Source organism: Caloenas nicobarica, chromosome 35, assembly GCF_036013445.1.
Source record: "Caloenas nicobarica isolate bCalNic1 chromosome 35, bCalNic1.hap1, whole genome shotgun sequence".
Classification (NCBI taxonomy): domain Eukaryota; kingdom Metazoa; phylum Chordata; class Aves; order Columbiformes; family Columbidae; genus Caloenas; species Caloenas nicobarica.
Window position 1 is genome coordinate 2313310 of NC_088279.1, and position 24425 is coordinate 2337734.

Below are 24425 nucleotides of genomic sequence, written 5' to 3' on the forward strand. Positions count from 1 at the left end.
GAAACAGCTCAAACACTTGGCACAGACACAGCAGAAATGGAGGATTGGAGAGAGCTTGGTGAGGACAACCCCCAAGGCCCAGGGCCCAGGCTGGACGGGGGCTGCCCCACATGTCTGGGCTGCGGGCTCTGCAGATGTGCCTCACCTGCCCTGCTGCAGCCCCGAGCTGCATCCTTGTTCCCTGTCCTCAAGAACAGAGCCCCCAAGGGCTCTTCCCTCTGCTCCACACCCAGCAGGAGGGAGGGCTCTCAGCACCTTTGGACCCCTCGGCCTGTGTCTTTCTCTCAGCCTCAGCCCCACAGGGCTCCTGGCTGGAACACGGGCATGTCCGAGGGGGAAGGGGAATGTGGGTTCCTGGGTGGAGGGACTGATCCAGCCAAGTGGGGAGGGACAGTGATGTGCCCATCCCCTTGTGCTCTCTCCAGCTGGAGCAGGACAGGAACTGCTTTGACTCCTATAAGCCCCCCACTTCCAATTCAGCACGTGGGTTACCCTGCATGGTGCTTTGCAGGCTTTCTTCACTCGGGAATGATGCATCCGGGCGTTCTGTTCTTTAGCAGTGAAGGATGTCAGGAGGACTTGAAATGGACCTTCCTATTGTGGTTCCAAAGTCTTTTCTGCAAGAGACTTCACATACACATAATCTCCCAGTTGGATGTTATGTACTGGCCCATCCAAACTCCTGCTCCGAGTCCCAAACACCTATTTCCCAATTTTGTTAAGTTGTTTACCCAATGCCACCATATAAGAAGTCATAATTTCATCCCTTATTTGCGTAGACATTCCCTTCTGTACACTATAGGGTCTCCTATACAGGATTTCAAAAGGACTTAACCCTTCCTTTGCTCTTGGCCTTGTTCGTATATGCAAGAGGGCCAAAGGCAAAGACTGAGGCCAAGCTAAGTTCACCTCCCACCCCAGTTTTACAATTTGTTGTTTGATTAGATGATTCATTTTTTTTTTGACCTGGCTGCTGGATTGGGGACGGTAAGGGGTATGTATTTGCCAGTCTATTCCCAAGTGCTGACTGACTTGCTATATAGCTTTCAAAATGAAATATGGCCCTCTATCAGAGGATATAACAGCTGGAACTCCTAACCTTGATATTTTTCTTGTACTAATGTTCTAGTTACCTCCTGCTGTTTTGGTAGGGAATGCTTCTGGCCAACCTGAAAAGGTATCAATCAGTACCAACAAATATCGGTACCCCCCTTTTCTTGGGAGTTCCAAAAAATCAATTTGCCATTATTGCCCAGGTCCATTTCCTTTCCCAATTTGACCTATTTCTGGCTTGGGTGTATTCTTGGGATTAGTCTGGAGGCAAAGATCACATTGCTGTGTCAGCTGTCTTATGGTAGTATACAAATTTCTAGCTATTATTTTCTGATCAAATGTTTATATAGTGCTTCTGCTCCTCAATGTCCCTTTCTGTGTTCTTCCCTTACTAAAGACCAAACTACATAGGAGAGAACAATGAGTTTTAATATATGATCCCTCTAAATCTATAATAAGTTTCCGGTCTTCCTTAGTATACTCTGGCTTACCTTCCAAAGAGACCTGCCCATTGGGGACTAGGGCACTTTCTATTTTTACCTTTTGCTTAGCCGCCAATTTTGCTTCTCTGTCCACCAGCTCGTTCGCTTTTTCCAATACTGAGCTCGCCTTCTGGTGTGCCTCGATATGCATGATTGCCACCTTCTTAGGAAGTTGCTGCTTCCAATAATTTCAATATCTCGTTTGCATGTTTGATATGTTTCCCTTGAGAGTTCGAGAGTCCTCTTTCTTTCCAAATTGCTCTGTGCACATACACGACCCTGAAAGCATATTTAGAGTCCATTTGAAAGTTCACAGTTTTACCTTGAGCTAGTTCCAGATCACAAGTAAGGGTGATTATTTCTGCCTTTTGTGTGGAAGTACTTCTAGGCAGAGATCCAGATTCCATCACTTCGTGGCTAGTCATTATAGCATAACCGGCATGTCTTTCACCATTCAGGATATAGCTGCTTCCATCTGTAAACCAATTTTCAGCATTTTCCATAGGACTGTCCTTCAGATCTGGTCGGCTGGCGTATGTTGCTTTGATGGTTTCCAGGCAATCGTGATGAACTGGTTCTCCGATGTTACCACTGAGGAAAGAAGCTGGGTTGACAATGTTAGTGACGATGATTTCTACGTCATTCTGTTCCACCATGATAGCCTGATATTTAAGAAATCTTTGTGGGGAAAACCAATGTCCCCCTTTTGCTTCCAAAACTGTAGACACCGTGTGGGATACTAGCACAGTCATTTTCTGACCCATGGTAAATTTCCGGGCCTCCTGTATGTTCAGTACCACCGCTGCAACTGCCCGTAGGCATCCAGGCCACTTCTCGTCGGTACGGGCCAAGATCCTGTGCCAGTATATCCAAGGCTGTTCTCTGCTCCTCGTGAGAGAATAGAAAAAAATGGTTTACTCACATCTGGGAGTCCTAAAGCAGGGGCTGACATCAAAGCCTTACCAAGTTCTTCAAAGGCTTGTGTAGCTTCTTTATTCCATTGTAGGTGTTTCTGTTCTGTGAGGTCCAGGTTATGCACGTCTCCTTTGTTCTGGTAGCAATCAAAATATCATCCACATATTGTAGCATCTGTCCTTCATCAGACGGGGCTTCTCAAGATTCAAGATCTTTAGCAAGTTGATTTCCAAATATTGTCGGGCTGTTCTTAAATCCTTGTGGCAACACCATCCATGTGAGCTGTGTTTTACGTAAATATTGTCTGGCTGGCTTCATGGAGAGGGAGGCAAAAAAAAAGGCATCCATTAATACAGTCAGAATGGTGTATGGGTTTGCTATCACTGGGTAGCGATCCTCTGTTATTTTGTTTATAACCCGATTTGCAGGAATTTCTCTATCACCAGCTGAATTCCCTCCCTTTTCAAAGGGTATTGTTTTATCCTTACCGGTTTTTGTCCTTCTTTGATTTTTACCTCGACAGGTGGAGCAATTTTGGCCCTTCCAGGTACATCAGTAGCCCATACCCCGGGATACACTTGCTTCATGACTTCTTCAGTAATCTTGCCCTCTGTGGGAACAGTTGCTAAAAGCAAGCTCATTATTTGCACATATTGCTGATCATTTACCTCCAGAGTAATTTCTCCTTTTTCAAATCTGCACCCATTTGTTCCAACAGATTTCTCCCCAAAAGAGCTTTTGGGGAATTGGGCACATATAAAAATTTATGAATGCCTACTTATTTACCCAATTTGTATTTCAAAGGTTCACAAAATATGCTTTTTCACTTTGGCCAGTGACTCCCTTTACCTACTATGTAATTGTTACTTATTGGCAATCTACCAAAAATTCCACTTGTTTTTGTTCTTTCCCTAGCTTCATTATAACTAGTGGATCCTCTAGGTTCCCCAGGTTCCCATCCCGTCAGTCCTTTTCAAAACTTGCTACTGTCCGATTCTCTCTCTGCCTACTTCCTCGGTACCTTCCCCGACATTCATTTTCCCACTGTACGTCAATCTCTCTCTAAAGGCTTTCAAAGCCTTCCAACCTCTTTAGTTCCCTACTCTTATCCTTTCGACAATCTTCCTCTTCTCTGTTACTAAATACTCTCCAAGCTTCATCTAACAACGTTTCCAAATTTCTACTTTCTGTTGCTCTCAGTTTCTTTTGCTGACAGACCTATAAATAATGACACTAACTGCTGTATCCCTACTTCTGAACCCGCGTCAAGAGGTGTATGTTTTCTCATGGTATCTCGTAACTTCTTTAGGAATTCTGTGGGGGTTTCTTTTGGCCCTTGCCTGATTCTGTACAAGGCTGACCAATTAATGGTTCACGGGATGGCTCGTTCCATCCCTTTCACAACCCAGTCTCTATGTTGGTTGAATAATCCCATGTGTGCTCCCCTATTTGGATCCCAATGGGGATCCTGTAAAGGGAAATAGTTTTTCACATCTCTTCCTGCATCGCCAATTTGGTTAAGAGCCAAATCTTGGGTTGTTTTCAATATTAGCTGTTTTTCAGTTTATGTCATACGTTCTAATAACAATTGTATATCATTCCAATCGGGGTTATGTTGTTTGATCAAAAACTGGAAATGTCTGGTGACCCCCACAGAATCACTCCGATAATTCTTGGTTACTGTTTTCCATGTTTCAAGATCAAATGAAGAGAAAGGTACCCTTATTAAGACCGACGGCCCCTCTGGCCCACTGCCTCTCTGCGGGGAGCTTGCAATGCTTCCTTGCTTCGGGTGTAAGAGGATACAGGGCTACCCTGAGAGGTATCCGACTGCCCCACCACGGTCCCGTCCTCCCCCTCTGCTCCGCGTTCTTCCCCTGCCCTTCGCCGCTTCTAGCAGTGGTTTCTCTATTTTTTCTTCTTGCTGCAGTTTAGACACAAGGCAAGGCCACGCGGACGGAGGAGGTTGAGCTTATCTTGCAGCTTGGCATACGCCTGAAATTTATGTTCAAGCTGTACAGCCCAGACCTGGGATATTTCGCTTTCTTCTTTTTTTTTTTTTTTTTGTTTTTCCATTTAATTCCAGTCATAATACACTTCATATGCAATTCCAATTAGTTCAGCAATAGTTACATTCCTCAGTCCCATTTACCTTTTGCAATTTCTTACAGATGCCAGAAAAACAGCATATTAAACATAAGTCCATTACTTCCATTTTCCTAGATCCAATTCAGTTCGTATTCTAGCCACTTTTAAACCACTTTTAAATACAACCTCTCCCACGCTCACATCCATCATAACATTTAGTTAGTTGTTTTTCCATATCTCCGACTAGCACCTAAATTCAATACGAATCAGAGTTTAACAACTTAAATCCTTTTCTGGTCTCAAAATTATTAGATAACAATAAGAGCAAATTAACTTCAGTACTGTACTTCATCCTATTTTTCCCAGGTTCTGCAGAACAACATTAATTGCCACTAGTTGCTATAACCCCACATTCAAGCCACAAGTGAATACAATATTGTTTCAAACTTTCTTTTATCAGGATTCCCCAAATTACTCTAATGTGTAAGGATGCATCCTAAGGAGAGCAAGGTGGTATTCTAGTATTTTAATGGAACCGGTTCCCATTTTGTTATTATGTCCCTGGTTTTGGAGGGTGAAAAACATTTCTGCATATACTTTCTTACACTGTGCACACTGTAATTTAACTCATGCCACATAACTTAAATCAAGGTGCTTAAAGCTCGTCTTCCGCTTTATACAGACCACAGGCTAAAGTGTACCACCATACATTTAAACAGTAATTACTGTAATTAGCACACAGGCTCACACTCACACAGACACACAGACACTTTTACCGACTGGTTAATTTTACGACAGATAGCTATCTCGGATACTGCTTAGAATGGAATGCATGGAACGCCCAGGCACTTACAAGAGATAACACACAGTTACAAACTGACTATTACTTCTCAGCAGCTGCAAAACTGATTCTGCATTACCCTTCTCCTCTTTGCTAAAATCATTAGCAGAGGTCCGTCCTGGCTCCCGAAACCGGGACGCAGAATCTCAGGGTTGCTCGATCCACTCCCAGGATCGCTAGTGGCCGACTCTCGGACAGCAAGCCCCCACCACTTCCCGGGTACACCACTGCGGAAACCTTGGCCACGCGTAAGGCGTCCCACTACAACTTACTGGCTCGTCGCGTTAAAATGCAATTGCAATTTATTGCAACATACCTTACCCACTGTAAAGCCAGAGGTCTCTGTCTACTCCTGCAATGACCAGCTGGGAGCGGAGGTCTTCCGAAAGAAAAACTTCGGGGTGCGCCAAAGTCGTCCGTTCTTAGCTGTTCATGAAGCCAAGCTGAACTCCCTCCTGTCTGGCTCGCCAAATGACGTCCAGAGAATGACCTTACAACCTGTAAGATTGTAAAGCAGGTATGTTTATTTATTTCAGCGCTGGACAAACGGGGAAATAATTTTCACCAAAGACGTGTGCAAATTTCCAGTAGCTGTGAGCTTCGTTAAATGCTGTAAAGTGTTACATATTCATGGAAGTTCTAGGAACGCCTATACATATTCATAACCTGTCCCCGAAAAGGCGGTTCTTATTACAATGAGTTCCGGGAAATCATTTCCATAGTCTCCACCTTTGGCCCATCCTGGTCGTGCCTGTGCAGTGATCGTGGACCGGGGTCATCTTCTCTGTACACGTTCACCTCTGGCCTGGTGTGATGAGTTGGCTGGGACTCAGACTGCTGAGTTGGTTAGAACTGGCGTATCTCCTGTCCTGTGCCCAAGTTTCGGTTATCTAATTCACCCAAGGATGCATCAAGGATGCACCCAAGATTTTGTCTCCCTGCAAGGCCTGTAAAGTCGTCAATAAACTTTTGTTTCTCTTACACAAGGCTAAGCAAAGCTAGGCAATTGTAATGTGGGTTAAGGGTTTGCTCTCTAAGCGTTAGCTCCTTAAGTGTTAGATCTTTAAGTTAATTTCTTGTATCAATGCTACTAATAAAAATAGAGAAAATAATACAAAATATACAAAACCAATCTCGAAAGTCCCGGCAACTGCTCCGGCAGATGTAGGGCCGGCACCCGGAATCATAATCGGCACATAATCTCCTGGTTGGATGTTTTGTACCGGCCCATCCAAACCCCTACTCCGAGTCCAAACACGTTTCCCAATTTTGTTCAGTTGTTTACCCCACAGAAGAAGTCCCCTACAGGGTGTATATTTGCCAGTCTATTCCCAAGTGCTGACTGACTTGCTGTATAACTTTTGAAAGTTGGCTTACCTTCCAAAGAGACCTGCCTGTCGGGGACTATGGCACTTTCTATTCTTACGTTTTGGTTAGCTGCCAGTTTTGCCTCTCTGTCCGCCAGCTCGGTCCCTTTTTCCAATTCCGAGCTCACTTTCTGGTGTGCCTTAATGCGCGTGATTGCCACCTTCTTAGGAAGTTCAACTGCTTCCAATAATTTCAATATCTCGTTTGCATGTTTGATATGTTTGCCTTGAGAGTTCAAGAGGCCTCTTTCTTTCCAAATTGCTCCGTGCGCATGCACGACCCCGAAAGCATACCTAGAGCCAGTATGGATGTTAACCATTTTACCTTGAGCTACTTCCATAGCATGGATAAGGGCGATTATTTCTGTCTTTTGTGCAGAAGTACTTCTAGGTGGAAGTCCAGATTCCATCACTTCATGGCTATAGCATATCCAGCGTGCCTTTCAGCGTTCAGGATACAGCTGCTTCCCTCCATCAAGCAGTTCTCAGTGTTTTCCATAGGACTGTCCTTTAGATCTGGTCGACTGGAGTACATTGCTTTGATGGTCTCCAGGCAATCATGAGGAACTGATTCTCCAATGTTTCCGCTAAGGAAAGAAGCTGGGGTGACAGTATTAATGACGATGATTTCTACATCCTTCTGTAGAGCCTGACATTTGAGAAACCTTTGTGGGGAAAGCCAATGTCCCCCTTTTGCTTCTAGCATTGTAAGCAGAAAGAAATTGTTTACTCACATCTGGGAGTCCTAAAGCAGGGGCTGACATCAAAGCCTTACCAAGATCTTCAAAGGCTCGTGTAGCTCCTTTATTCCATTGTAGGTGCTTCTGCTCCGTGGCTGTTAGTGCACACCCCGCAGGTCCAGGTTATGTATGTCTCCCGTATTCAAAAGGTCATCCACATACTGCAGCATCTGTCCCTCATCAAAGGGGGCTTTCCAATGTGGCTTCAGCCATTTTTCTTCAAAGTAGGTTCCTATCTACTTCAGAAAAGTAATGACGATCGTGTTGAAAACAAAGGATCAGTGTGATGAGGCTGTAGAGTGGCCCTTGGTTTGTCCTGCAAACAAGCTCTGAACGCAGATTCTTGCAGGTGGAGTGGAGCAGCCAGCAGCATCTCTGAGTAAAGCGCTGGGGGACGGGGTCCTGTGTGCTGGGGACAGCTTCCCTTGCCATTCTCTGCTCCCTCCTCCTTCCAGCAGGGGCTGCCCCACGCCGGGCACAGCTGGTCCCAGCCGGGCCCGCAGGTGGGTGTCTCCGTGGCGACTGCCCGGGCTCTGTGATGTGGGTGCCTCGTCATAGCCAGAGGCCATTGTGACATGGGGGTGAGCGCAGTGACCGTGGGGGTATTTAAGGAGCGAGAGCCCTGGGGTGCTCACTCTCAGGAGAGCAGCTTCTCAGGAGGCAGCAGCTTTTCAGAAGGCAGCAGCTTCTCTGGAGGCAGCAGCATCTCAGAAGCAGCAGCTTCTCAGGAGGCAGCAGCTTTTCAGAAGGCAGCAGCTTCTCAGAAGCAGCAGCTTCTCAGGAGGCAGCAGCTTTTCAGAAGGCAGCAGCATCTCAGAAGCAGCAGCTTCTCAGGAGGCAGCAGCTTTTCAGAAGGCAGCAGCTTCTCAGGAGGCAGCAGCTTCTCAGCAGGCAGCAGCATCTCAGAAGGCAGCAGCTTCTCAGGAAGCAGCAGCTTCTCTGGAGGCAGCAGCTTCTCAGGAGGCAGCAGCTTTTCAGGAGGCAGCAGCTTCTCAGCAGGCAGCAGCTTCTCAGAAGGCAGCACCTTCTCAGCAGGCAGCAGCTTCTCAGGAGGCAGCAGCTTCTCAGGAGGCAGCATCTCTCCTGGGTGCCCGTGGCAGCTCTGCGGCACACTAGACCCAAGATGCCCATGGACAAGGAGGCAAACGCCCACTCCCAGCCCTTCAGGCTGCCAGCCTTGCTCACTAGGCCACAGGTGAGGGACGGGGCAGGAGGGAGAGGCCGGTGGTGGGACGGGGCCGCACGCAGCTGCCATGGTGCCAGGGCTGCCGCCTCCATCCCACGTGTCCTCCTCCTCCTCCTGCCCGCAGGTCAGCCACAGCCTGAGCCACCAGACCGTGCACACCAGCTGGGTCACCCCCTCGGTCCAGGAGCGCTTCCAGGACCACCATGAAGTTCCCCAGGAGGGGTCTGGCTGGCCCCGCAGCACCACCACAGAGGCAGCACCAGAGGCAGAGTGCCCAGCACCTGCCCCACAGGGCCCCACAGCCGACGACGCAGCTCTGTGGGAAGCAGCCCAGCGCATCGTCAGCGAGGCCGTGCGCAGGGCTGTGGCTGTGATCCAGGGACCTGGCGAGCAAGCGGAAGAACAGCAGGACCCAGCCCAACGCATGCACTTGCAAGATGAGAACAGCAAAGAGGGGTGGCAGGGCGAAGACAACACCATCCACACCATCTGGGTCAACCCCTCGGTCCAGGAGCGCCTCCAGGACGCCCCTGCAGGTCCCCAGGAGGGGTCTGCCTTGCCCAGCTGCACGGACACTGAGGAGGCAGCAGAGGCAGCAAGCCCGGCACCTGCCCAGCACAGCCCCACAGAGGACGATGCGGCTGTGTTGGACATTGTGGAGTACATCGTCAGCGAGGCCGTGCACAGGGCTGTGGCTGTGAGCCCGGGACCTGGCCAGCAAGCGGTGGAACAGCAGGACCTGGCCCAACGCTTGGATGTGGCAATGGCAGCACCACCAGCCGCAGGACTTGAAGCCGCTGAGTCTCCCTTGGCTGGGGAGCCTGAGGGAGAGGCCAGCACAACTCCTCCCATGCCAGCTGCAAACAAGGAAGGAGAAAACACGGTTTCTCCAATGTCTGCAGAGCAAAGAGGAGAGCCCAGCACAGCCATCGTCTGCCCGGCAGCGCATGAGGAGGAAGTGGCTTCTTCATTGCCTCAAGAGCCTCTGGCAGACGCGGGCACACCCCACCTTGCCCAAGCAGCGGATGAGGAAGGCCATGCAGCGGCTTCTCCCGTGGCTCCGGATCCCCAGCACCAGGTGAGCTGGTGGTGCGTGGCCGGCAGCGGGCATCCCGAGTGTCCGGAGGCCGGCTGGGTGCCTGGGCTGTGTGCGGCAGGGAGATGCCTGGTGCTCCCCGTGCCATGGCGCCGACATCCCCTCCATCTCCTGAGCTCTTGCTGTCTCCATGCAGGTGGCCTCCCAGCACAGAGGTGACGCACAGTCCTGCTCCAGCTGCAGGGACGTGCCCGAGGAGGAGCAAGGTACGTCCCCAAGTGGAGCACCATCCCAGTGAGGGCTGGGCTGGCCCAGCTGGCCCAGTGAGCGGCACCCGGGCCAGGCCTGTGGCACTGCGTGCACAGGGGGCCACTGCCCAGCCAGCCCTCCCTGAGGGAAGCCCTCGGTGCCGGGGGCAGGCAGGGGCTGTCGGTTGCCCGCCCTGTCCCTCGCCTACAGCTCTCCTACCCCCACAGGCATCACCAACCTCCCGCACGCCCCAGCTCGACGGCCTTCCCGGTTCAGGAGGGCACTCCGGGCTCTGCGCAGGGCTTTCTGCTGTAGCTGCACCGCGGGACAGCAAGAGGACTAGAGCCCGGCTGCCAGCGCCACGCGGGTCTCTGGAGATGTGGCTGGTCCTGAGCCTGCGCAGCGTCCAGAGAGAGCGGCTCAGGGTGGCACGCGAGGCATGGGTGCATGGACGGCCACCGCGGCATTCACCTGCCCTGAGGACATGGTGCTGCCAGCCTCTGCTCGGCCTTGGATGCTTTCTAGAAAGTAATAAAGCCAATAAAAAATGACAGTTTTCCGCCCGTGCTCATCTGTTCCTGGTCCAGCTCGGGACAAAGACAGCTGCAGGCAACCTCTGTCCTCAGGCTGTCCCGGCATTGGTTGCGGGAAGCCCTGGGCTGGTGCTGCCGCAAGCCAGCAGTCTGGCTGGATCCCCCTCAAGCTCCCATGCCGAAGCCATGATCCATCTGTGCACAAGGCTCTGATGCACAAGCCTTCCAGCGTCACGAGAGCAGGTTCAGGCCTGAGACACCGGGGAGAAGGGCCACAAACAGTGCTGCTCTTCAGAAGAAATCGACCTGCTCAGAGCTTCGTCTCAGATGCGAGTTCCTCCGCCCTGGTTTTCTGGGGCCTAAAAATAGAGGGAGGCTCAGGTATAAACCCAGTTAGCCAAGAGCCTGTGTGGCCCACTGCAAACCAGCCACGGCTGTCTGTGGCTGCTGCATGCCCCGGGCAGCAGCCTTCGCAGCGTCCTCCTCTTCCCCAGCACCTCGGTGCACTGCACAGAGCCAGAGCTAATTGCAATCACTGGGGCAGCACTGGGCAGCAGCAGCAGATCTCTTCCCAGCCTCCAGCTGCCGAGTTGCCCTGCGGGGAATTTCAGCCGGGGAAGGGCGGAGTCGAATCGCCATCGGCCGGGGGCTCAGGACGGAGCACAGCACCGCCACGTCCCCAGAGCAGAGCCCTTCTTTTCCCGGCTTGCACTGGTGTATTCCTCCTGCTCACAGCGCGGTCCTTCTCCGGGATAAGGTGATGCCAGCACTTTCAGGGAAAGTCGAACTTCATGACGCAATGGGCATGAAACAGCCTCACTTCATGAAAAGCAAGAGGAGTAAAATTGACACGGAACAAAGCAAGTAATTTGCCACAGCTGTCCGACCTGCGCTTGTCACGCGTGAGGCGACTGGCGACACGTTCTGCTGCTGCGGGGCTGTGCCGCAACAAGTCAGTTGGGGTGGTGGCCGGAAAGGTAGCAATGTACATCTAGAGATACCCAAATGGTTTTGTGGGAAGTTTCTGTTTCCTCAGCACAACTGGGAACACTTTTGACACATGGTACTTGCTGGGCCCCAAATCACAGCTGCGTTGACTCCTGTAAGCCCCCCACTTCCAATTCAGCAGGTGCCCAGTTCAAGGTGATGGCACAGCAATGTGTTCTTCTCTTTCATCTGCTTCACACGTTCTCTGTGAAATCGACACTTCCTTCCTAGGAGCAATCTGGGTCTTAACGTAGGGTCCGAACCCATCGGCCTTGTGTTGAGGTTTGATTGGAGGTGACAATAAAACCGTGGCAGATGTATTGTTAACCCTCTCTCTCCCCGCTTGCCACTATTGAGAGGCAATTGGGAGGGTAAGAAGGACAGACAGAAGAGAGTTGGAAAAATTAAAAATGTTTTACTAATGCTACTAATAAAAATAGAGAAAATAATACAAAATATACAAAACCAATCTGGAAAGTCCCGGCAACTGCTCCGGCAGATGTGGGGCCAGCACCCGGAAGTCCTGGGCTGGACTCTGCAGCCAACCGGACCTGGATTCAGCCTGTCACTCGGCCTCAGTTTGCAGGGACAACTCGCAAGGTCCTCTCCCAATGTCGGCCATAAGGAAAAGGGACAAGATCCTCATCATCTCCCACTTTTCTAGGAAGTATCACGGGAATGGGATGGAATACTTCAGTTGGTCGGTTTCAGTTCACTATTTCTCGTTGCCCCTCTCGCAGGATGTACATCCATCCTCATCAGTGACCTCGCATTCCATTGCTGTGTCTACCAAAACGTCTATCTAGCTTTACAGGAAAATGCAGTTAGTAAAAAAATCTTTAGCTAACAGGGAAATCCACTAAAAGACAAAGCTGTTTATAAAAAAAAACAGGACACAGGCAAAGAGCTGCTGCTTCTTTTCTGCACTGGATGTTGGACATCTCTTTGCTTTAGGGACAAGATGCCTTCAATCAAGAGACTGAAACAGGAGCAGAAGCATCACAAGTTGACATTTCTCCAAGTTTTCCCCCAGTGCCTCAAGTCCCAGAGCAAAGAGAAGATAATGGCAATGGTGTCATTTTCTGCCTCAGGGATCAAGCTGTGGCAGGAATCGTATTATGGAACGTCTTCAACAGGATGCCTGTTGCTGGGAAGGTCAGTGCAGGACTGGTGTGCTGAACAGTGAGTCTTGCTTACCTTGGGGATTTTCTTGTGGAAAAGTCAGTCTGCCAGTTGAAAATGAGGAAAGAGAAATGGAGATGCTCTGTGTGTGTTGGTACAATACTTACAAGAAACTTCTAGGTTGGTCGTGCTTTAGTTGTTAGCAGTGCGGGACAGAGTGGCTTCCAATCTGATTCTAAAGAAGTGCTGTGTTTTCTTCAGCTCTCAGACTTTTTTTTCTCATTTTTGGTGCATATTTTCTTCTAGCTCTCTAAAAAGCATCGAATTGAGGCATGGAAATGACTTTACAACCTTGAGATTTTAAAGAAGGTATGTTTATTGACAGCGCTGGACACACGCGGGAATAATTCCACCTAAGACGTGTGTAAATTTCCAGTAGCTGTGAGCTTGGTGAAAGGCTGTAAAGTGTTACATATTCATGAAAGTTCTAGGAACGCCTATACATATTCATAACCTGTCCCCGAGAAGGCGGTTCTTATTACAATGAGTTCCGGGAAATCATTTCCATAGTCTCCACCTCCGGCCCCTCCTGGTTGCGCCTGTGATCATGAACTGGAGTCTTCTTCACAGTACACTTTTACCTCTGGCCTGCTGTGCTGAGTTGGCTGGGACTCAAACTGATGAGTTGGTTAGAACTGGCGTATCTCCTGTCCTGGGCCCAAGTTTCTGTTATCTAGTTCACCCAAGCATGCATCAAGGATGCACCCAAAGTTTTTTATCTTTGCAAGGCCTCTGAAGTCATCAGTGGACTCTTGTTTCTCTTACAAGAATTTACACAAAGCTAAGCAAGGCTAGGCAATTGTGATGTGGGTTAAGGGTTAGCTCTCTAAGTGTTAGCTCCTTAGTTCTTTAAGTGTTAGTTAGCTCATTCCCTGTATCAGTGTGAACTGTGGGGTTGTCCTGTGCAGGGACAGGACTTGGACGCAATGACTCTGGTGGGTCCCTTCCAACTCAGGACATTCTATGATTCTATGATCCTTTGTCTTTGGTATTTTGCTTTTCATTATCATAGGTATAATTTTTATTATTGCATATTTTAAATTGAATATTTTAATTGCATTTTTTAATTGTTCTTTTTTTTTTCTTAATTCTGATTATTTAACTGTCTTTAACTCAACCAAAGAGTGTTCTCACTGTTACCCTTCCAGTTCTATCCCCCATCTGGCTGCAAGGATGGAGGGAGCTGCTGTGTGGGGCTCGGTTACCGGCTGGGGTTCAACCATGACGGTCCTTCCTCCACCCCATGTTCCACCCCATGGACGTCAGGCTCAGGTCCCACACGATCCAATACGTCCTCACCAACCACCACTCCCCTTCCCACCTTTGATGTCACACACAGACAGCTGCCCTCAGTCCATGGGCCACCCCTGTGAAACGTCCATAAAATGTCACAACTCCCCGTTGAGCTCATGGAGTCCGTGGCTTTGGGCTCCGTCTGTTCCGTGGCCACTCCGGACAGCACAGGTGTCTGTTCCGTGGGGTCACGGGCACCAAACCCAGCTCGGGTGGGAACCAAGACGGTCCCCTCATGTTCAGGGCCCAAAGCGCCATCTGTAGCATCTGCCCGTCGTTTTGAGTGCCCAGAGCCTTCTTCTTGGGGCCCAAATGCTCATGTTTAGGGTCCCAACATGTCTTTTCTCACCCATGGCCTTTGTTCAGGGCCCCCAGTCTCATTGTTAGGTGGAGCTCGTTGCCTGGCAACAACCAACCAGTAGTCTGGGGGGAGGCAGTGGACCCGGGACAGCCAATCGCATTTGAGGAGGTGGGGAAGTCATGTGATATGTAACCAGCCAATCAAGCTTTGAGGCCTGCAGGACAGGTGGCGAGAGTTGAACAAACTGGGCAGCGTTCAGGGGCGGGCTGTGCTGGCTGCACCAATCACGGCTGGCGGGAGTGCAGTGCATGGATGATTGACAAGTGGTCTCATCAATCATTTGATGGGAGGAGCCAGGGGAAATCCCAGACAGCCAATCAGAGGAAAAAGTGCCTCAGGAAGGGCAGATACTGTGGGGGGAGTGACCCCTCAGGCAGCCAATCAGAGAGAGCATCACCTCAGGGGAGGGTGGGCCCCAAACCAGGGTAGAGTGACAGCCCAGGCAGCCAATCAGCTGCAGGATCAGCTCAGAGGAGGAGACTGACAGCCCTCTCGACCAATGGTGGCGAAGACCAAGCTCTCTCCATCTCTTTGTCCTGCTGCCCACCACAGTTGGTTTTTTTTCCTTTACTGCTGTCCTGCTCCTGTTCCTTTGCCTGTCCCTGTTCCTTGTTTTGTCACTCTGTCCCAGTCCCGGTGTATTTCTTAAGATTTTTTCATTTCATTTTCTTCTCCTTCCACCCCTTTGTCCTGCTCCCTGCCCGTCTTTGTCTCTCCTTCCCTTGGTTCTGCTGCCCATCTCATTTTCCCTCTTGCTCCAGCTCCCTCTCCTGCTCCCCACCCCTCTCATTCTCTCTGTTTCTCTGCCCTTCTCCCTGTCTGTTCCCCACTCTGGTTTTCTGTCCTGCTCCCTCTAGTTTTTCCACTCTCTCTGTCACTCTCTCCTGCTCCCTGTCACTTTCATTTCTCATTCCATCTCTGTCCTGCAGCCCAAAGCTGTTTTTTGGTCTCCATCTCTGTCCTGCTGCCCAGCCCAGGCTTTTTTACCTCTGTCTGTGCCCTGCTGCCTGTCTCTTACTTTTGCTCGTCTTTCCCTTGTGCTGCCTCCCTGACCCTTTTTCCTCTCTCTCTGTGGCCCTGTCCTGCTCCCTGTCTTTGTGTTTCTCAGACAATCCATGTGCTGCTCCCTTTCCATCTCTGTCTCTACCATGTCCTTCTTCCTATCACTCTTTTCTTTCTCTTTTTTTTTTCTTTCTTTCTTTCTTTCTTTCTTTCTTTCTTTCTTTCTTTCTTTCTTTCTTTCTTTCTTTCTTTCTTTCTTTCTTTCTTTCTTTCTTTCTTTCTTTCTTTCTTTCTTTCTTTCTTTCTTTCTTTCTCTTTCTTTCTTTTTCTTTCTTTTTCTTCCTTCCTTCCTTCCTTCCTTCCTTCCTTCCTTCCTTCCTTCCTTCCTTCCTTCCTTCCTTCCTTCCTTCCTTCCTTCCTTCCTTCCTTCCTTCCTTCCTCCCTCCCTTCCTTCCTCCCTCCCTTCCTCCCTTCCTCCCTTCCCCTTCCTTTGCCCTTTCCACTCTCCTTTCCTCTTCCCCTTCCCCTTCTCCTTCCCCGTCCCCTACCACTTGCTTTTCCTCTTCCACTTCCTCTTCATCCTTCTGTAACTGCTGCTTCTTTCTCCACCTGTATGCTCTTCCCTGCACCATTTATCCTCTCACTGTCCCGTTGTCCTGCTCCCTGTCCTCATCTTTTCTGTCTTTATTCTTGCCCTGCTGCCTGTCCCGTTGCTTCTGGCAATAGACCCCTGTCCAGATGGCTCTGCCTTTTATTTTTCCACTCTTCCTCTTTCCAGCTCCTCAACCCTCCTTTTCCTCCAGCTCATTGTGGGTTTTTTCCCTTTGTCTATCTCTTCATCCCCATCTTACCTTTGCTTTATTTCTCAGTCCCTTTGTTCTGCTCTCTGTCCTTCCTTTTCTCCATCTGTACATACTCCTCCTTGTCCCTTTCATTCTCTACCCAGCTTTCCTTCTTCTACTGCTCCCCATCCCCCTTTCCTCTGTCCTGTTCCTCGATTCTCCTCTTTCTCCCTCCCTGTCTTGTCATGGCTCCTCGTCCCAATTTGTCTTGATCTCTCTATCTCTCCAGCCTTTTCCCCATGTGTTTCTTTCTCTCTCGCCTCCTCTGTCCTCTCTCTTGTCTGATTTACCTCTGTCCTCCCCAGCAGTTTAACCTGAATGACCAGGTGTCCCTGTGCTCTGGTATTTCCTGAGCACTGCCCTGGGGAAGATCTGTGTCTGCAGGGCTGGGGGTCATTTAGGAGCTGGTCTCCTTCTGCAGATGGCAGAGCCGGGTGTAGTTATGGCAGTGGTTATGTGAACTGAACTTGTCCTGATGTACCCGAATGGAACCAAACTGGCTGAATATGGTTTTCTTTGCAGCTCCAAGTCCAACCTACATACTCTGCCCTGAGGAACAAGAGACCTTGTGCTGTTTTCCAGATGTCAGTGGCTGCGAATCAGCTGAGAACATCTCTGCCTTAGTGATGATGCTTTTTGGTGGTTGTTTTCGAACACCGTCTGAACTTTGGTAAGCAAGAGGAAGAGTGGTTGACAGAGTCTGTTTTCTGAGAGTAACATGTTCCTGTACCTTTCCCGTCTTTCTGTGGTGAAAGAATTTCTTCCCTTGCGGAGAGAACTGCAAGACCCGCACCTCTCAGGTTGGACTTTGCCTCCAAATGTGGCGCAGCCTTTTCCGTTGTGACGTCACCCACTGCCGTTGATGTCACAAAGCAGCATCAGCGCTGAGGTGGGCACAGCAGGGTATAAGACCAGGGGTCTCCCTGCGCCTTTGTCACTCTCGATCTTGAGGGAACTGAGATCGCAGAGTTTTTGGCTCGCTCCTGAGCAAGCGAGATGCTTGTTATCTGCACCTCAGCAGGTACCAAGAGACACACAGAGAAGGCTGAACGTTTGAACGGGTATGTTTGAAAAATCCTCCTCCCCTTTCCCCAGGTGCGTTTCCCACCTCGTCAGCTCTGGGGGGCGGAGGATGAACAGGAGAGGAACATAAGAGCAGCCTGAGAGCTCGGTCTGGAGCTGGTGGAAGGCAACAGCCACCTTTCAGTCTCTTCATGAATGCAAGTGTGAGGCCCAGAAAGCCTTTGATCTCTGCAGGATGAAAGACAGGTCCATTTTGTATCAGACAGAGAGAGTCCAAGAGAGTGGCGCAGATATAGCCTGCTGTAGGAATTGTGAGAGCTCAGCACAGTCCTGTATTGTGCTCTGCAGGGTGGGTTATGTCCCTGAGCCTGCTTGGTTTTCCTCTCCACTGGGACCAGAAGGACAGCAGCGTGTCCTCTGTTGGCCGTGGATTTGACTTGTGCTCCTGACAGAGGAGTTTCCTTTGGAAACCTGGTCAGCTCCTCACCAGGGCTCTGCCTTAGGAAAGGGGCTCAAGGTTCTCTGAGGGGTGCAAGGAGTTGTCCATGGGAACAAAAGGGGATTGTTTATTCCTGATGAGTGTATGCTGTGAGCTTTTTGAGAGCCTCCTGGAACAAGCAGGAGGCATTTCCAGCTTGCAGAGCGGTGTGTGCTTTGTCATGGCAGATCAGGCTCAGGGCAGTAGGGCCCAGCCACCAGAGTGTTTCCTTGGCGCTTCCTTGGTTGCCTGTTGCTTGCCAGCACGCACTGACATTCAGCCCTCCCTCCCTCTTTCCCCAGTCTGCATTTGTCTGCAGTTATGCCAAGAGAAGGGCCAGAGAGAACCCGGCTGCGAGAGGGGAGACACACAGCCCCCACCTGGCAGCTGTTGAACTGTAGGGGCACAGGCTGAACCTTCTCTTGGGAGGGGTGGAGAACAGCATCAGCACAAGTGCCGATCGGATGGTGGGCTGGAGAAACAGGCGTTCATCGTGTCCCTTCCATTTCCAAGAACCCCTCTCCAGCCCCACAGACATGAAGTGTGGCCATAGCTCTTGTTGCAACTGCTGCTCTGAGTCTGGAATCAATCTTGAGCCCTTTGTCCCTAACGAAACAATCGCTGCCATGACAAATCCCCCACTGGGGCAGCTGGTGACAAGCCCAGCAGTGACTCGAGCTGGTGCAGGACCAAGCCAATGCACATGCCAGGAACGCAAAGCTCAAGGGCTGCAGTCCCTGCTGCTGCTCTCCAGTCTGCTGCTGATCTGCACGGGAACCGCCAGCTTCACCATCCTTTTCCTCCTTGCTGCTCTGCAGGAAGATGAAGGCACTGAAGGCGACGACCCTGGTGCTGCTTCTTGGCTTATTCTCTTTCGGTGAGTCTCTGCAGAGTTCCGACCTGAGGATGTTGCTTTAGGAGGTACTCAGGGCTCCATCCTGTCCTGTTCCACTTCCCCTGCTGTGACCAGAGGAGCTCAGCTAAGAGCAGAAAGTCCCCGACAGAGCTGTGCCAGTCCCTGCTCCAGCAGTACGGGTGTGGGGGTGAGGAAGGGGTGACTTGCCTACCCCAGGAGGGCTATGCCAGTTCTCTTCAGGCAACAGAGGGGCCGTGGCTGAACTCTCCTGCCCCAAAGCATTGAGAATCTTCTGCAGGACAAGGAGCACAGTCCAGAGCAGGGAATGTCCATCTGTTGCAGAGCCCGTACACCACGATGGCCACAAGAGGACAGACAACTAAGGCACTTGGGAGAGACACAGAGAGGGGAGTGGGCAGCCCGAGGCATAACCCAGCCTTAGCCCAAGTTCTAAGCTCTGGTGCGTGTCTGACAGGTGTTTACCACGTGGGACAACTTGGCGCCTTAACCCTTTGGAGAACCACAGCAGAATTAGGAGAAGACCTGAGCGTAACCCTGCCCCTGCCCGACCAGCTCCTTAAGCTCCAGGAACAGCTTTATCACCTGCGCTGGAGCGCAAAGGATGTCGCGGAGCGGGCTGTCCAGGAAGGCATGAAGCAGGCAGAGCTCCCAGGCTTCACCGGACGGGTAAGGGCACAAGGCAGAAGGATCTACTCAGGGGTTTGATCCTCCCTCCGGCACATATACTACTCCATTTCCTGTCACGGCCAACAGGCTGGTGCTGCTGGAACAAGTGCTGTCATGGCCACACTTCTTTTTCCTGTTGCTCCACACTTCTTATGGGGAAGAGAGAGCGTTACGGAAATGACAGCTGTCTGAGTCGTGCCTTCCTCTGCGTCCAGATCTCGTGTCCTCCTCAAGAGAGGACTGGCAAGAAACAATGGTCTCGGAGGTCCAGAGTTAAGCCAGTCCTAACTCATGCCCAGAAGGCTTGTCCTTCTTTGCTCCCTGGCCTGGGTCCTTTTCACAGGAAAAGCTCCTTCCCGCAACTTCAGCATTCAGAGCGCTGGAGTGAGCAGCCCCCACTTTCTGATACCCGTATATCACAGCACAGCAAACTTGGGAGGCTTCCATGCAATTTGGGCGTTCCTTTCATCTGAAATGGGCCTTGTCCCCATTCACCTTGGCTGGCCTTGGAGGGGAGCTGCTTGCTCCGTTCCTTTTCCTTCCAACAGGCGCACGCCTTTCTGTTCCTTCCCAGGTTGTTCAGGAGATCATCAATCAAGCTCTGGAGAAGCTGGAAGAAATCCAGGTCCCGATGCCTGACTACGCCCTGAAATCAGCAGGTGCCGTGACATTGTACATACAAACCAGTTCCAAAGCGCTCCCTGTCCAGATTGACAAGATGGGCATTGGAACGTGCCCAGGGGCAGGAGAGAAGGGGCGAGAAGTCAAGGGTCAATTTGTGCCCTAAAATTGCCCCCACTGACAGAGCCTGTAACAGGCCAGGCCCCATGGGAAGCACAGAAAGGCTGGTTCACGTTCTTGTCTTTTTCCACAGCCCCATACGACATTTTAATGACACCTTGCTATGTGTCCCAGAGCGGCTGTGCCAGTAGGAAAGAGGGGAACCCACTGTAGGACGTGGAGGACAACTGAGAAGCCTTTTCCAAGTCAAGAGTGTAATATTCCTCCTGACGCTGCCTGATGATCATGCTCATGTTTTAATTTCCAGGGGCTGCTGTCATTCGTTCCAGGACCTCTCCATCCCTCCAGACTGCCAGAGCAAAGGTGTTCTTGTATTCCCTGCCGGTCATGGATTACATGAGGTCCCCTGAGCTTATTCTGGAGGTAGGAGCACCAAGAAGCAGTAAAACAAAGGTCGGGAGAATGAACCAGAAATGCTGCTGAGAGTTGCTCTCCATTCTGTCTTTGCTCCTCAAAGCTTCTTTTCCTGCCCCCTTCTCGCATGGACCTGCTCTCCTCCTGTGTCTCCCTGCTGAGTATTTCCTCTCCCAGAGTGCCCCAGGTTCTGCGCGGGAGCTTCTAGCAGGCCAAGCTGCTCCTGCAGTCTGTGTCTGCCCAGTCGCTGTGCAAAGTGTCAGCACAGCACGGAAGGAGAAGGGCAGAGGTGCCTGCAGAGCTCTGGGATGTGCTCTTAGTGAGCCCCAGCGGGCGCTGAGAGCCTGCACTGCTGGAGGGCCCCACGTTGGGCTCTCAAGCCGTCCTGGCCCTGCTCCTGAGCTGCCTGCGCAACCTGAAGAGCTGGCTGGTGCCAGGGGAAGGAGGTGGCAGTGGATGAGAGGGAGCGAGGGCTTCCCCTGACAGGAAGGGTATATCTAGGGGGGCCAGTAGCTGCCACCTGCTCTGGGCAGGGGCCTTTCATCCTCACCGTCCCTTCCTTTTTCCTAGTGAGGGCTCTGGACCGGGAGAAGCACAACTGCTGCTCTGTTCGGTACCCACAGGGTCTGAGTGAAGGCCCTGGCTGTGGTTCAGAACGGAATTGATTGGCCTAATGAATTCTTAATCCTCTGATGCTCATGGCAGGAATAAGAGCCAGGGCAACCTTCTCCATGTCAATGTAGTTTCTTCTTGTCCTTTCAGCCAGAAAATCATCCTGGTAACTGCTGGCCCTTCCCAGGAAGTCAGGGACACGTGTTCATCAAGCTGTCTGTGCCAGTCATTCCCAGGGCAGTCACCATGGACCATGTCTCGGGGACAGCGTTCCATGGAGAAAGTCTGTCCGGAGCTCCAAAGGACTTTGCTGTCTACGTGAGTGATTTCTCTAGAGTGGGGGGCAGGGGGCTGCACAGTATTTCTAAGCAGGGAGTGAAGATGGGTCAAAGAGTCCAGTGGCCTGAAGCTTCCTCGTGTCTCTCAGCAGAAACAGGCTCCTTATGAATGAAGCAACTCCATTGTATGGAGGAGTTAGAAACCTGTGTTCGGTCAGGAGATTATGATCTGGTGGCAATTACAGAGACATGGTGGGACAGCTCACATGACTGGAATGTGGTCATGGATGGCTATGCCCTTTTCAGGAAAGACAGGCCAGCCAGGCGAGGTGGTGGAGTTGCTCTTTATGTGAGAGAGCAACTTCAATGTATAGAGTACTGTCCAGGTGCGGTTGAGGAGCGAGTTGAGAGTCTGTGGGTGAGAATTAAGGGGCAGGCTGGCAGGGGTGACACTGTTGTGGGAGTCTATTACAGGCCACCAGATCAGGGTGAGGAAGTTGATGAGGCCTTCTATGGGCAGCTGAGCGTGGCCTCACAGTCACAGGCTCTGGTTGTTATGGGGGATTTTAACTACCCTGATGTTTGCTGGAAGGACTACTCAGCCAGCCAGCCTCAGTCTAGGAGGTTCCTCCAGTGCATTGACGATAACTTTCTGATGCAAATGGTGGAGGAGCCGACTAGAAGAGGTGCGCTGCTGGATCTCGTCCTCGCTAACAAGGAGGGTCTGGTCGAAGCAGTAAAGGTGGGGGGCTGCCTTGGTTGCAGTGACCATGAGATGGTGGAGTTCAGAATCTCCTGTGGTGGGAGCAGAATACCGAGCAGAATTGCAACCCTGGACTTCAGCAGGGCCGACTTTGGCCTTTTCAAACAGTTGCTGGAGGAAATCCCGTGGGCAAGGCTGCTTGAAGGTAAAGGCGCCCAAGATAGTTGGTTAACATTCAGGGACTGCTTCTACCAAGCTCAAGATCAGTGCATCCCGACGCGCAGGAAGTCAAGGAAGGGAGCCAGGAGACCTGCGTGGTTAAACAGGGAACTGCTGGGCAAACTCAAGTGGAAGAGGAGAGTTTACAAATCATGGAAGGAGGGGCTGGCCACTTGGGAAGAATATAAGGCTGTTGTCAGAGGATGTAGGGAGGCAACTAGGAAAGCTAAGGCCTCCTTAGAGTTAAACCTGGTGAGAGGGGTCAAGGACAACAGGAAGAGGTTCTTCAAATACATGGCAGATAAAACTAACACCAGAGGCAATGTAGGCCCACTGATGAACGGGGTGGGTGCCCTGGTGACAGAAGATACAGAGAAGGCAGAATTACTGAATGCCTTCTTTGTCTCTGTCTGCTCCGCCGGAGGCTGTCCTGAGGAGCCCCGTACCCCTGAGGCCCCAGAGGAAGGCAGGGCAATGGAGGAGTCTGCCTCAGTTGATGAGGACTGGGTTAGGGAGCAATTAAGCAATCTGGACATCCATAAATCCATGGGTCCAGATGGGATGCACCCGCGGGTGCTGAGGGAGCTGGCTGAAGTCATTGCTGGACCGCTCTCCATCATCTTTGCCAAGTCTTGGGAAATGGGAGAGGTGCCTGAGGACTGGAGGAAAGCAAATGTCACTCCGGTCTTCAAAAAGGGCAAGAAGGAGGACCCGGGCAACTATAGACCGGTCAGCCTCACCTCCATCCCTGGGAAAGTGATGGAACACCTTATCCTTGGTGCCATATTAAGACATATCAAGGATAAGAGGGTCATCAGGGACAGTCAACATGGCTTCACCAAGGGGAAGTCGTGTTTGACCAACCTCATAGCCTTTTATGAAGACGTAACAAGGTGGATTGACGATGACAGAGCAGTGGATGTGGTCTACCTTGACTTCAGCAAAGCATTTCACACCGTCTCCCACAGCATCCTCATGGCAAAACTGAGGAAGTGTGGACTGGATGATCGGGTAGTGAGGTGGACTGCAAACTGGCTGAAGGAGAGAAGCCAGAGAGTTGTGATCAATGGGGCGGAGTCTGGTTGGAGGCCTGTATCTAGTGGAGTGCCTCAGGGGTCAGTTCTGGGACCAATACTGTTCAATATATTCATCAATGACTTGGATGAGGGAATTGAGTGTACTATCAGCAAGTTTGCTGATGACACCAAGCTGGGAGGAGTGGCTGACACGCCAGAAGGCTGTGCTGCCATCCAGTGAGATCTGGACAGGCTAGAGAGTTGGGCGGGGGAAAATTTAATGAAATATAACAAGGGGAAATGTAGAGTCTTGCATCTGGGCAGGAACAACCCCAGGTTCCAGTATAGGTTGGGGAATGACCTATTAGAGAGCAGTGTAGGGGAAAGAGACCTGGGGGTCCTGGTGGACAGCAGGATGACCATGAGCCAGCACTGTGCCCTTGTGGCCAAGAAGGCCAATGGCATCCTGGGGTGTATTAGAAGGGGGGTGGTTAGTAGGTCCAGAGAGGTTCTCCTTCCCCTCTACTCTGCCCTGGTGAGACCTCATCTGGAATATTGTGTCCAGTTCTGGGCCCCTCAGTTCAAGAAGGACAGGGAACTGCTGGAGAGAGTCCAGCGCAGGGCCACAAAGATGATTAAGGGAGTGGAGCATCTCCCTTATGAGGAAAGGCTGAGGGAGCTGGGTCTCTTTAGCTTGGAGAAGAGGAGACTGAGGGGTGACCTCATTAATGTTTATAAATATATAAAGGGTGGGTGTCACGAGGATGGAGCTAGGCTCTTCTCGGTGACAACCAACAGTAAGACAAGGGGTAATGGGTTCAAGCTGGAACACAAGAGGTTCCACTTAAATGTGAGAAGAAACTTCTTCTCAGTGAGGGTGACAGAACACTGGAACAGGCTGCCCAGGGTGGTTGTGGATTCTCCTTCTCTGGAGACATTCAAAACCCGCCTGGACGCCTTCCTGTGTAACCTCACCTAAGTTTTCCTGCTCTGGCAGGGGGATTGGACTAGATGATCTTTTGAGGTCCCTTCCAATCCCTAACATTCTGTGATTCTGTGTATTCCTCTTTTATTCAATGTACCTCTCAAAAGGAAGCTTCTGTGGCAAGATGCTACTTTAGGAGCCACAGGGAAAAGGAGCTGGCACAGTGCATGGTCCTAGACCTTCTTGGCTTCCAATCCCAGTGGCATTTGTGATGTTCAGGTTACCTCCCTCTCAGGGGAGCGTCTGTTCCTTTTCT